The sequence below is a fragment of the Triticum urartu genome, chromosome 7A (genome assembly GCF_056163025.1).
Source record: "Triticum urartu cultivar PI428250 chromosome 7A, HENAU_Tu73, whole genome shotgun sequence".
Lineage (NCBI taxonomy): Eukaryota > Viridiplantae > Streptophyta > Magnoliopsida > Poales > Poaceae > Triticum > Triticum urartu.
The window spans coordinates 202,142,538-202,152,797 of NC_141879.1; the positions used below are offsets into that span (position 1 = coordinate 202,142,538).

Below are 10,260 nucleotides of genomic sequence, written 5' to 3' on the forward strand. Positions count from 1 at the left end.
AAACACTCGGGCGAGATCTTCCCAAGTATAGATACTGCCAGGCGCCAACTGATTCAGCCACGCCCTAGCCGAGCCCTCCAACATCAGAGGAAGGTGTTTCATGGCCACCTCATCATTTCCGCCACCAATCTGGACAGCCACTCGGTAGTCTTCGAGCCAGGTGTCAGGCTTGGACTCTCCGGTGAACTTACTGACTCCAGTCGCCAACCTGAAGTTGGGGGGAATCGCTGCAGCTCTGATAGCTCTGCTGAAGCACTCTGGGCCAGAGACATGCACCCTGTTGCTGGTTTGCGGGCCTCTGTCATGGCCATCTCGGTGAGCTCTGTTTCTGTCGACCAAGCCTTGTACGAGAATAGATCTCGCATCAAAGCCTGGCTCCCTAGGGTCGACTGGAATACCTCTTCCGACGTTGTTAGGGCGCCTGTCTTCATGTGGCCGCGGCACGTACGACCCACTCCTTGGAGGAGGCGTGGGCACTCGACGGCGACCATCGCGATCGGCTCGACGATCATACTGCTCCTGGTTTCTGTACTGATCACGCCGCTCTCCACGTCCCTCACGCCTCGGGGGCGATCTCGGGCTATGGGCCGACTGGACCGTATCTGCGACCACAGATCTGCTATGGATCCTATCCCGCGACTGAGACACGGCCGTATTCTGCTCTCCTGCTGCCCGAAGCAAGGCCCTAATCTGCGCTAGACCTCGACCAGCTTCTGACTGGGAAGGTTGAATCGACTCTGCTATCCGGGCCGCAGCTGCTAGGTTTTGGATCGGTGTTCGGTATACCTGAGCCGGAGGTGGAAAAAGTTGGCGTCAGCTGGACTTAGGAGCACGTTGACGAGCGCGATCGTCGAGTGCGCGCTGTAGGTTCTCCAGCCGAGTGCGCTCAGCCAGATTTGCCAAGCGAGCCTTTTCCAAGGCCTGGGTCTCGAGCGTTTCTCCAACGATAGGAGTATGGAGGGCATCCATGTTTCGACGACGAAGTTCTTCTCTCTACTGCGAGGAGAGAGGCTCGGGGCGGTACTCCTCGTGAACGCGCGACGGATCACCGTTCCCGTCACCTCCGTCTTCATGATCGAAGCCAGGAGGACCGCATGGTCCATTGACCATCAGGACTTCCGCTGCCGAGTCATTGCTGCCGCACTCGGATGCAGTCTCTACGGAGCCAGTCGACAGACTGAACAAGCCGTAGAGAGACTTCGTCGGGCTCGAGCGCCGCGACTTGAGGGGTGGCCGACTGGCGGGCCACCGCATGCTTCACCCACCGTTGAACCCTCGACCGGCCGGGGCGCTTGTTCCGGCGGGTCGCAGGGAGGAGGAAAGCCGTAGGAGTCGACTGGTACTGGGTCGACGGTTGCCGCAGGAGGACGCCGCGGACGCACGCGTGAAAGTGCGTCGCCCCGCGGGCGGGGAGCGCATCGACGTCGAGTGGTGCCTCCTGAAGCCAAGCGGAGTCGTCGGCGACAAACACGAGCGCGCCGAGACGGATCTCGCGGCCCTCAGCCAACCCTCCGCCTGGAACCATGATGATGGGGATCGGAAAAATTGCAACTTCTCCAATAAGTCGCTAAGACACCTGCCCCACGGTGGGCGCCAACTGTTGTGGATCTAAGACTGACAGTAGAATGGGGGGTAGGTATGAGGAGGCAAGATCCTAGCTATGGAGTAGTTGTACGCACGAGTTTTACGAGTTCAGGCCCTTCTTGGAGGAAGTAACAGCCCTACGTCTCGGTGCCCTGAGGCGGTCGACTGGATTATACGTGTGTGTGTGTTTACAAAAGTGCGAACCCTTGTCCCAGAGGAGGGAGGTGGCTTATATAGAGTGCGCCAGGACCCCGGCTCCCCTCCGTTACACAGAGTTCAATGCTCATAAAGGAAAGGCGTTACATGTAACGTCTACAGTAAATGTCATAAATGCTCATAATGCTATGGTTTAAGTCTTAACCGTTGTAGAGTGGAGGGTTCCTCATCTTCTGGTGGTCGAGTGTCTTCAAGGTGGTCGAGTGAGCGCATCTCCACGGTCGAGTGGATGATGATTTCTCTTCGATTGCTTCTGCTTCTTTGTAAAGATGTCCTTGGGGAGGATACGCTGGACAGATCCATGACCCTACCCTAGGTACATAGCTTCATCAGCCCTCCCCTCCCCCACGGTACTGCCACGTCCAAATCGGACGTCGCATTAAGAAGGAGGAGTTGTTCTCTCCGCGTAGCATGTTCGGTCGCTTCGACTAGTCAACATCACCGCTTGGACTCCTCTCGCATGGCAAGAAGAGGGCGCCACCATCATCGCCCCGTCGACGCTCTGGTTGCTATGAAGAAGGAGCCCTCCCTGACGCTCCCGAACGCCGGGGCGAGGGGGGGCTCCTGCATTACCTCGGTCGCGGCTGCGCCACACGTCGTCGCGCAGCACCGTGGCTGCGGCCAAGTAACCGGCGACGGCAACGCGAGGGGCGGGTGGACCGGGGCGGCTTCTGCAGCCGAGCGGCCAATCAGGGCTGCCACAACCCCTACACATCATTCCGCTGCTGGAAGAACCAAGACGACAGCGGTGACAGAGCGGACGACAACGGAGGTCCTGCTGGCTAGGGAGCCTATGCAGTACGGGGTTACTGTCCGGTACCTCACTTCCATCGGTTGGCATCATTCATTACATTTAGCACAGAACACCAGTAAACCATAATGCTACACTTATGAAGGCTAACGTAACAATTTACGTAACCTTCCAAGAATAAGGTTAGTCATAGTGGGAGTAACTTAGGTAATAACATAGCGCACTTTAAGAAATTTTTACTTATGTGGCAAATAGTTAATGAGAAGTGGTAACATAATACTATGTTACTGTAACATAGCGATTTCCAAGACAATATGAGTCTATAAGCTATTAAATGAAACCATCTATGACACTACTATTAGGCTAGTCGTAATAGTAGTATCATGACTAGTGTCATGCATATCAACTAGGCAATTTTGATGAGGTGTCATAGACTTAAATAAAGAAAGAGAGGGTTGAGTATCATATCATGATACTGTATCATAATAAATGCTATGCTACTATGTGTCATGCATGACAATGAATAGAATACTACATGATACTAATATATGATACTACGCATTACGGAGGTACTATCAAACACTAGTATTATATGCATGATACTATTATATGATACTCCACGTTACAACCAGCCTTATGTTACTTTGCACTATAAAGGTAGTAATTTAGACTAGTGTCATATGCATGACACTAGTATAAGCTACTCCGCACTATGACCGGCCTAATTCTATCCCCATTTTAACTGGGGTGAGCCCCACCTTCCCCTTGATCCCAATCATAAAGTGTCATCTGGCCTGTTACGTGGATGTAGCATTGTCCCCCCAGTAAAAGGCGGTCAGCAGTCGACCGCGCCGGAGAATTCGTATTCGGTTTTGCAGCTACGCAGCCACCTTCTTGGAAGTCACTCCACTACAGTATCAAGAAAGACAGTCAAACCAAAGTGTAGCATTCACTTGTCCAGTTTTGTCCACAAAAGGCACCACCGCACCACTCACAATTCTCACAGAACCAAAGTGTTCGACGGAGCATGGCCTCCAGCTCGAGAGACGACCGTGCGGGAGCTGCAGCGCCGCGCCCGCGCATCGTCCTCCTCCCGAGCGCCGGCATGGGCCACCTGGCGCCCTTCAGCCGTCTCGCCGCCGCCCTTTCCTCTGGCCACGCCTGCGACGTCTCCCTCGTGACGGTCCTCCCCACCGTCTCGTCCGCCGAGTCCGGCCAGCTCGACGGGCTCTTCGCCGCGTTCCCGGCCGTCCGCAGGCTCGACTTCCACCTCCCGCCGCTCGACGCGCCCGAGCTCTCCGGTGCCGACCCGTTCTACGTGCACTACGAGGCCACGCGCCGTTCCGCGCGTCTCCTCGCCCCGCTCCTCGCCGCCGCCGACGCGTCCGCGCTCGTCGCCGACATCTCGCTGGCCTCCGTGCTGATCCCCGTGGCCAGCGAGCTCCGCCTCCCGTGCTACGTCTTCTTCACCGCGTCCGCCACCATGTTCTCCTTCTACGCCTACTACCCCACCTACTTGGACGCCACGGGAGCCGGCGACGCCGACGTCCCCGGGGTGTACCGCATCCCGAAGTCTTCCTTCCCGCAGGCTCTGCACGACCGTAACAACCTCTTCACTCAGCAGTTCGTCGCCAACGGCCGGAGCCTGTCGAAAGCCGACGGCCTCCTCATCAACACGTTCGACGACTTGGAGCCGGAGGCCGTGACGGCGCTGCGACAGGGCTCGGTTGTCCCTGGCTTCCCGCCGGTGTTTACCGTCGGGCCGCTCAGCCCGGTGAGCTTCCCGGCGAGGGCATCCTCTGACTACTCGGCATGGCTCGACGCGCAGCCGGAGCGGTCGGTGGTGTACGTCAGCTTCGGCAGCCGGAAGGCCTTAGCCCGGGACCAGCTCAGCGAGCTCGCCGACGGTCTTGAAGCGAGCGGTTGCCGGTTCTTGTGGGTGGTGAAGGGCGCCGTCGTGGACAAAGACGACGGCGCCGAGCTCAGCGAGCTGCTCGGCGAAGGATTCTTGCAGCGGGTGAGCGGCCGCGCACTCGTGACCAAGGCGTGGGTGGAGCAAGGGGAGGTCCTGAAGCACCCGGCCATCGGAATGTTCGTCAGCCACTGCGGCTGGAACTCGTTGACCGAGGCGTTTGCGACCGGCGTGCCGGTGCTGGCGTGGCCGAGGTTCGCCGACCAGCGGGTGAACGCCGGCATTGTGGCGCGCTGTGGGGCCGGCGTCTGGGTCGAGCGGTGGAGCTGGGAGGGGGACGATGGGGTGGTGAAGGGGGAGGAGATCGCGGAGAAGGTGAAATCAGTGATGGCAGACGAGATGTTGAGGAGGAGTTCTACGGTGGTCCGCGAGGCCGCGACGACGGCCGTGGCTGGTGGCGGGACGAGCTACCGGAGCTTGGCGGAGCTTGTGGCACGCTGCTGTCATGGTAGTGCCTTACAGTAACGCGACATCAGAGGAAGGAATCTTGGACAAAAACGTACGGCGTAATTGGTTTGCTATCAATATTCCAACATTTGGCAAAATCAGAAATTGTTAATACTTGACAACTTTTTGTGAGATTTGCAATGGAAATTGGCAAGCAACCAATCTCTAACCAATATTTGGCATGTCAACTTTTGGCATCAATCCAATTATGCTCGTGGTATTTCCGATCAAGTAGTTTTAGAGGGATTTACACGATGATTCCAAAAGTGTGGGAGCAGTAGAACGAAAATATGATATTTGCGATCGGGATTGCTAAATCTTACTCTCGGGATTGCTAAATCTTACTCTCAGTCGATGCTATGTTTGTGGGATCTTAGATGTAGATTGGTGTAAAAATTTAATTTTGAGAAATTGTAATTTCCGAACGGTCTCACTTTGTCAATAGGTCGGAACGAATTCGATCGGCTCCAGACAGAGTTCACGCAGAAAAACCCGTTGCTCTTCAGCACTACCGGTTGATTACTGGGAGCACGACGCCCCAATACATGTCCGGATGTCCCTACACCGACGAAATCCACATGTCCTGGCCGGTACAGTTTTGCGATTCTTGGTAACTATGAAACGGCCGCCTTTCGTGGAGAAGATGGAGCTCCGAAGGTGACGGTGCAGGATGTCTTGTACGGGGGTGCTAGGCCTCAAGGCAAGTTCGATGTTCTTGCAGCGAAATCTCACTTGCCACCACACTACTACTACGTGTTTAACTGTGAGGTACGGGCGCCACGGCGTGTGGTCACCAGGAAGAAGAACAACCACAAGATTACTCGCGGTTGATCGTGCCATGTTTGCTCTGTGTCACTTTGTTGGCCCATGCACACCTTCCACAAGGCATTTTCACTAGTAGCATGTATTATGTATGCATGCAGTGATGTATCCGAATCTCTAATGCGTTATTTGTAATATACTCCTGCCGTAGTAGTGTTCTAAACCCTCTTATATTAGTTTACAGAGGAAGTATTATCTAGCTGTATAAATTTGTAATAATTTGCATTTGTATGTAAAAACGGGTTCAGTTAAAAGCAGAGCAAGTTAGAGTACTAAGTTACATTTTGCTTTTCAAAATAGAGGAATATTTTTGCCTCATTTATTAATTAAGAAGATCAGAGTTGCCCAATTAATGAACAGAAAACTGGGTGAAACGTACTCATCACAACACGCTGAGCGACACACGCACACCACTCTAAAGAGGGCCTCGTCTACATAGCACTCTAGGGTCATTGTCATCACTTCTCCCCAAGCAGGCGTCATCGCCATCCCTAATCATCAAGCAAGCAACTTCGACTTCATAGATGAACGTCGATCCAACCCACACCAAAGGGGCCGTGCAGAGTTAGAAAGAATATGTGACAGCGACAGAACTTAGTCACCCGCGACAGAGACAGTGCAGCTCCGACTCCAATGAAGAGCCACGAAGGAGAAAGATCAGGGCTAGCACCGTGAAAGATCATCGAAAAGATCGCTCGTTGTACGTCATCGTCGCCACTGGGTCCTGCCACCATAGCTTCGACTTCGAATCAACAAACAAAACCGAGGTAATCGCACAAACACGCCGGAGCTGCAGCCGCCAACATCTGATCACACGGGGTCTAGGGTTTCTCCTGGAGGTGCATCGGCAACTGAATACAAGCGGAAGGGGTATGGTAGCAGTGATGTGATGCCTCCAATAAGTCAAGGGTGCCCGCAGCCGCCATCGTTACCTCTTCACCGATCTTCCCACACACCCTCATCTGCATATCAACCTGCACCGGCGCCGGCAAGCACATCAACCACCACCGAACTTGCCCGTCGACAAGGACGCACATAGAAGCCACTGCAGCCACCCGCACCTTGTGGAGACCACTAGCGTTATTAACCACTGGTAGGCAATCTTTCCATCAACGAATGACCAGGAGCAAGACCACCGGACGGAGGAGTGTCACCCCAGGCCAAGAACCACCACAATTTTGTGTCGTAACCATGCACCAGACGCGCTGACGTGTGTCACTGCACACCCCCGCTCCCTCCCCTCGGAGACCAGAGACGACATGTCCACCCCCAACGCATCACGAAAGCCACTTCACTGGGCCACCCCTGGCCTCCGAGACGCGCCTCCCAAGCAACAGCGCCACCGCGCCAGCTCCACGCACCAAATTTGCGCCACTTGAAGCCCTCGCCCGCGCACGACGCACCATGTGCGTCTACTATGTGCCACCATTCACAGCCACGCCAACCACCCAACACAACCACACAGTGTCGTCGCGCGACCTCCACGTGCTACATCCTCGCAACCTAGACCTCGCGAGCCCCCTTCGCCCTGAAGCCTCGCAATGCCGTCGCGCGACCTCCATGTGCTAGACCCTCGCAACCTGGAACCTCGCGTGCCCCCGTCGCCCTGTGAAGCCTCACAGCGACACCCCCGAGTTGCCTATCCGCACCAGCGCCACCCCGATCGCGTGCATCTACTCGAGCCCCCGTCGAAAGGAACGGCTCGCACCGCCCAGCCCCGAGCGAGAGGGGGAAAAGGGCACGTCGCCGCGCGGGGCTGCCCGGTGACTGCTGGCGGTGGCGAGGTGAGGAGGGAGTGGCGGGTTTGGTGCCGGCGGCGACTACGGTTTGCTGGCAAGCCACCTGTAAGACTTGTCGCAACCTCGGAGTTTTATCTTTTTTCATAAATCCGTTTATTCAAAACGTCTCATCTTTTCAACCACACATCCAAATCTCAAACCATTTTTACCGTTGGATTCCTCGCGTCGACATCTTCAAAACTAGATCTCATATTGACAGGTTTTAACGAACTTCTTTTTTCACGAAAAAACAGAACCGGAAGCACTTCTTTTTCTTTCCGAAAGCTGTTTCGAGAGGCACGGCCATGCCTTTCATGGAAGTAAAACTATGCCTCTCGCGGAAGGAAAAATATATGTTTTTTCCGTTTCCGAGAGGCACGCTCGCGGATGCAAAACCAAGCCTCTCACGAAAGGAAAAATGCACATTTTTTCTGTTTTTCGTGAGGCACGGTCATGTTTCTCGCGAAAGAAAAAAAATCACACAAAAAAGGAAATTCAAAATTTTTTTGTTGTCGAAAAGTTAAGAAAGACCAGTGAGAAATCGAAAAGCCTAAAATACCATCTAAAAGAACAAAAATATCCCATCTTTACTGCGCGAGCAAAACATGGGCCGCGAAGGAACTCCCATCTTTATTGCGCGAGCAAAACATGGGCCGCGAAGGAACTCCCATCTTTATTGCGCGAGCAAAACATGGGCCGCGAAGGAATTCCCATCTCTTTTTATTGCGCAAGCAAAACATGGGCCGCGAAGGTTTGCTGCTAGGGATCTCCGGGGCGACAATAAAAAATAAAAATCAATTCTTTTTCTTTCCGAAAGCTGTTTCGAGAGGCACGGCCATGCCTTTCATGGAAGTAAAACTATGCCTCTCGCGGAAGGAAAAATATATGTTTTTTCCGTTTCCGAGAGGCACGCTCGCGGATGCAAAACCAAGCCTCTCACGAAAGGAAAAATGCACATTTTTTCTGTTTTTCGTGAGGCACGGTCATGTTTCTCGCGAAAGAAAAAAAATCACACAAAAAAGGAAATTCAAAATTTTTTTGTTGTCGAAAAGTTAAGAAAGACCAGTGAGAAATCGAAAAGCCTAAAATACCATCTAAAAGAACAAAAATATCCCATCTTTACTGCGCGAGCAAAACATGGGCCGCGAAGGAACTCCCATCTTTATTGCGCGAGCAAAACATGGGCCGCGAAGGAACTCCCATCTTTATTGCGCGAGCAAAACATGGGCCGCGAAGGAATTCCCATCTCTTTTTATTGCGCAAGCAAAACATGGGCCGCGAAGGTTTGCTGCTAGGGATCTCCGGGGCGACAATAAAAAATAAAAATCACTTCTTTTTCTTTCCGAAAGCTGTTTCGAGAGGCACGGCCATGCCTTTCATGGAAGTAAAACTATGCCTCTCGCGGAAGGAAAAATATATGTTTTTTCCGTTTCCGAGAGGCACGCTCGCGGATGCAAAACCAAGCCTCTCACGAAAGGAAAAATGCACATTTTTTCTGTTTTTCGTGAGGCACGGTCATGTTTCTCGCGAAAGAAAAAAAATCACACAAAAAAGGAAATTCAAAATTTTTTTGTTGTCGAAAAGTTAAGGAAGACCAGTGAGAAATCGAAAAGCCTAAAATACCATCTAAAAGAACAAAAATATCCCATCTTTACTGCGCGAGCAAAACATGGGCCGCGAAGGAACTCCCATCTTTATTGCGCGAGCAAAACATGGGCCGCGAAGGAACTCCCATCTTTATTGCGCGAGCAAAACATGGGCCGCGAAGGAATTCCCATCTCTTTTTATTGCGCAAGCAAAACATGGGCCGCGAAGGTTTGCTGCTAGGGATCTCCGGGGCGACAATAAAAAATAAAAATCACTTCTTTTTCTTTCCGAAAGCTGTTTCGAGAGGCACGGCCATGCCTTTCATGGAAGTAAAACTATGCCTCTCGCGGAAGGAAAAATATATGTTTTTTCCGTTTCCGAGAGGCACGCTCGCGGATGCAAAACCAAGCCTCTCACGAAAGGAAAAATGCACATTTTTTCTGTTTTTCGTGAGGCACGGTCATGTTTCTCGCGAAAGAAAAAAAATCACACAAAAAAGGAAATTCAAAATTTTTTTGTTGTCGAAAAGTTAAGAAAGACCAGTGAGAAATCGAAAAGCCTAAAATACCATCTAAAAGAACAAAAATATCCCATCTTTACTGCGCGAGCAAAACATGGGCCGCGAAGGAACTCCCATCTTTATTGCGCGAGCAAAACATGGGCCGCGAAGGAACTCCCATCTTTATTGCGCGAGCAAAACATGGGCCGCGAAGGAATTCCCATCTCTTTTTATTGCGCAAGCAAAACATGGGCCGCGAAGGTTTGCTGCTAGGGATCTCCGGGGCGACAATAAAAAATAAAAATAAATAATGTGCTGATTGCTCCCGGCGGGGCTCGAACCCGCGACCTTCGGCTCATAAGACCAATGCTCTAACCAACTGAGCTACGGGAGCTGAACACGACAAAAAATATTGTTTATCTCCAGACCAAGCCTAGACTACGATTTAACACCAATATAATCAGGCATAGCACCTATCCAGTGCTGCCCAAACGAGCCCTAAAATCACTGGCGAGCTAGTGTCCTGCTACTCAGTTTTGCAATCAGAAATTGCAACCGCTTAAAAATGATATTGCTCCTTAAGATGCTTGCTAAAAATGTCATT

General features: G+C 52.5%; 1 non-coding gene and 1 pseudogene across 1 annotated transcript; one reads left to right on the top strand and one right to left on the bottom strand.

Annotated features, from left to right (window-relative positions):
* The first annotated feature begins 3,509 nt into the window (after positions 1-3,509).
* Positions 3,510-5,145, top strand: LOC147958996 (UDP-glycosyltransferase CGT pseudogene; annotated as a pseudogene).
* Positions 5,146-9,976: 4,831 nt separating this feature from the next.
* On the bottom strand, positions 9,977-10,050 carry TRNAI-UAU (transfer RNA isoleucine (anticodon UAU)). Its single transcript has one exon. It is a non-coding gene; the product is annotated as a tRNA-Ile (tRNA).
* Between the last annotated feature and the right edge of the window lie 210 nt (positions 10,051-10,260).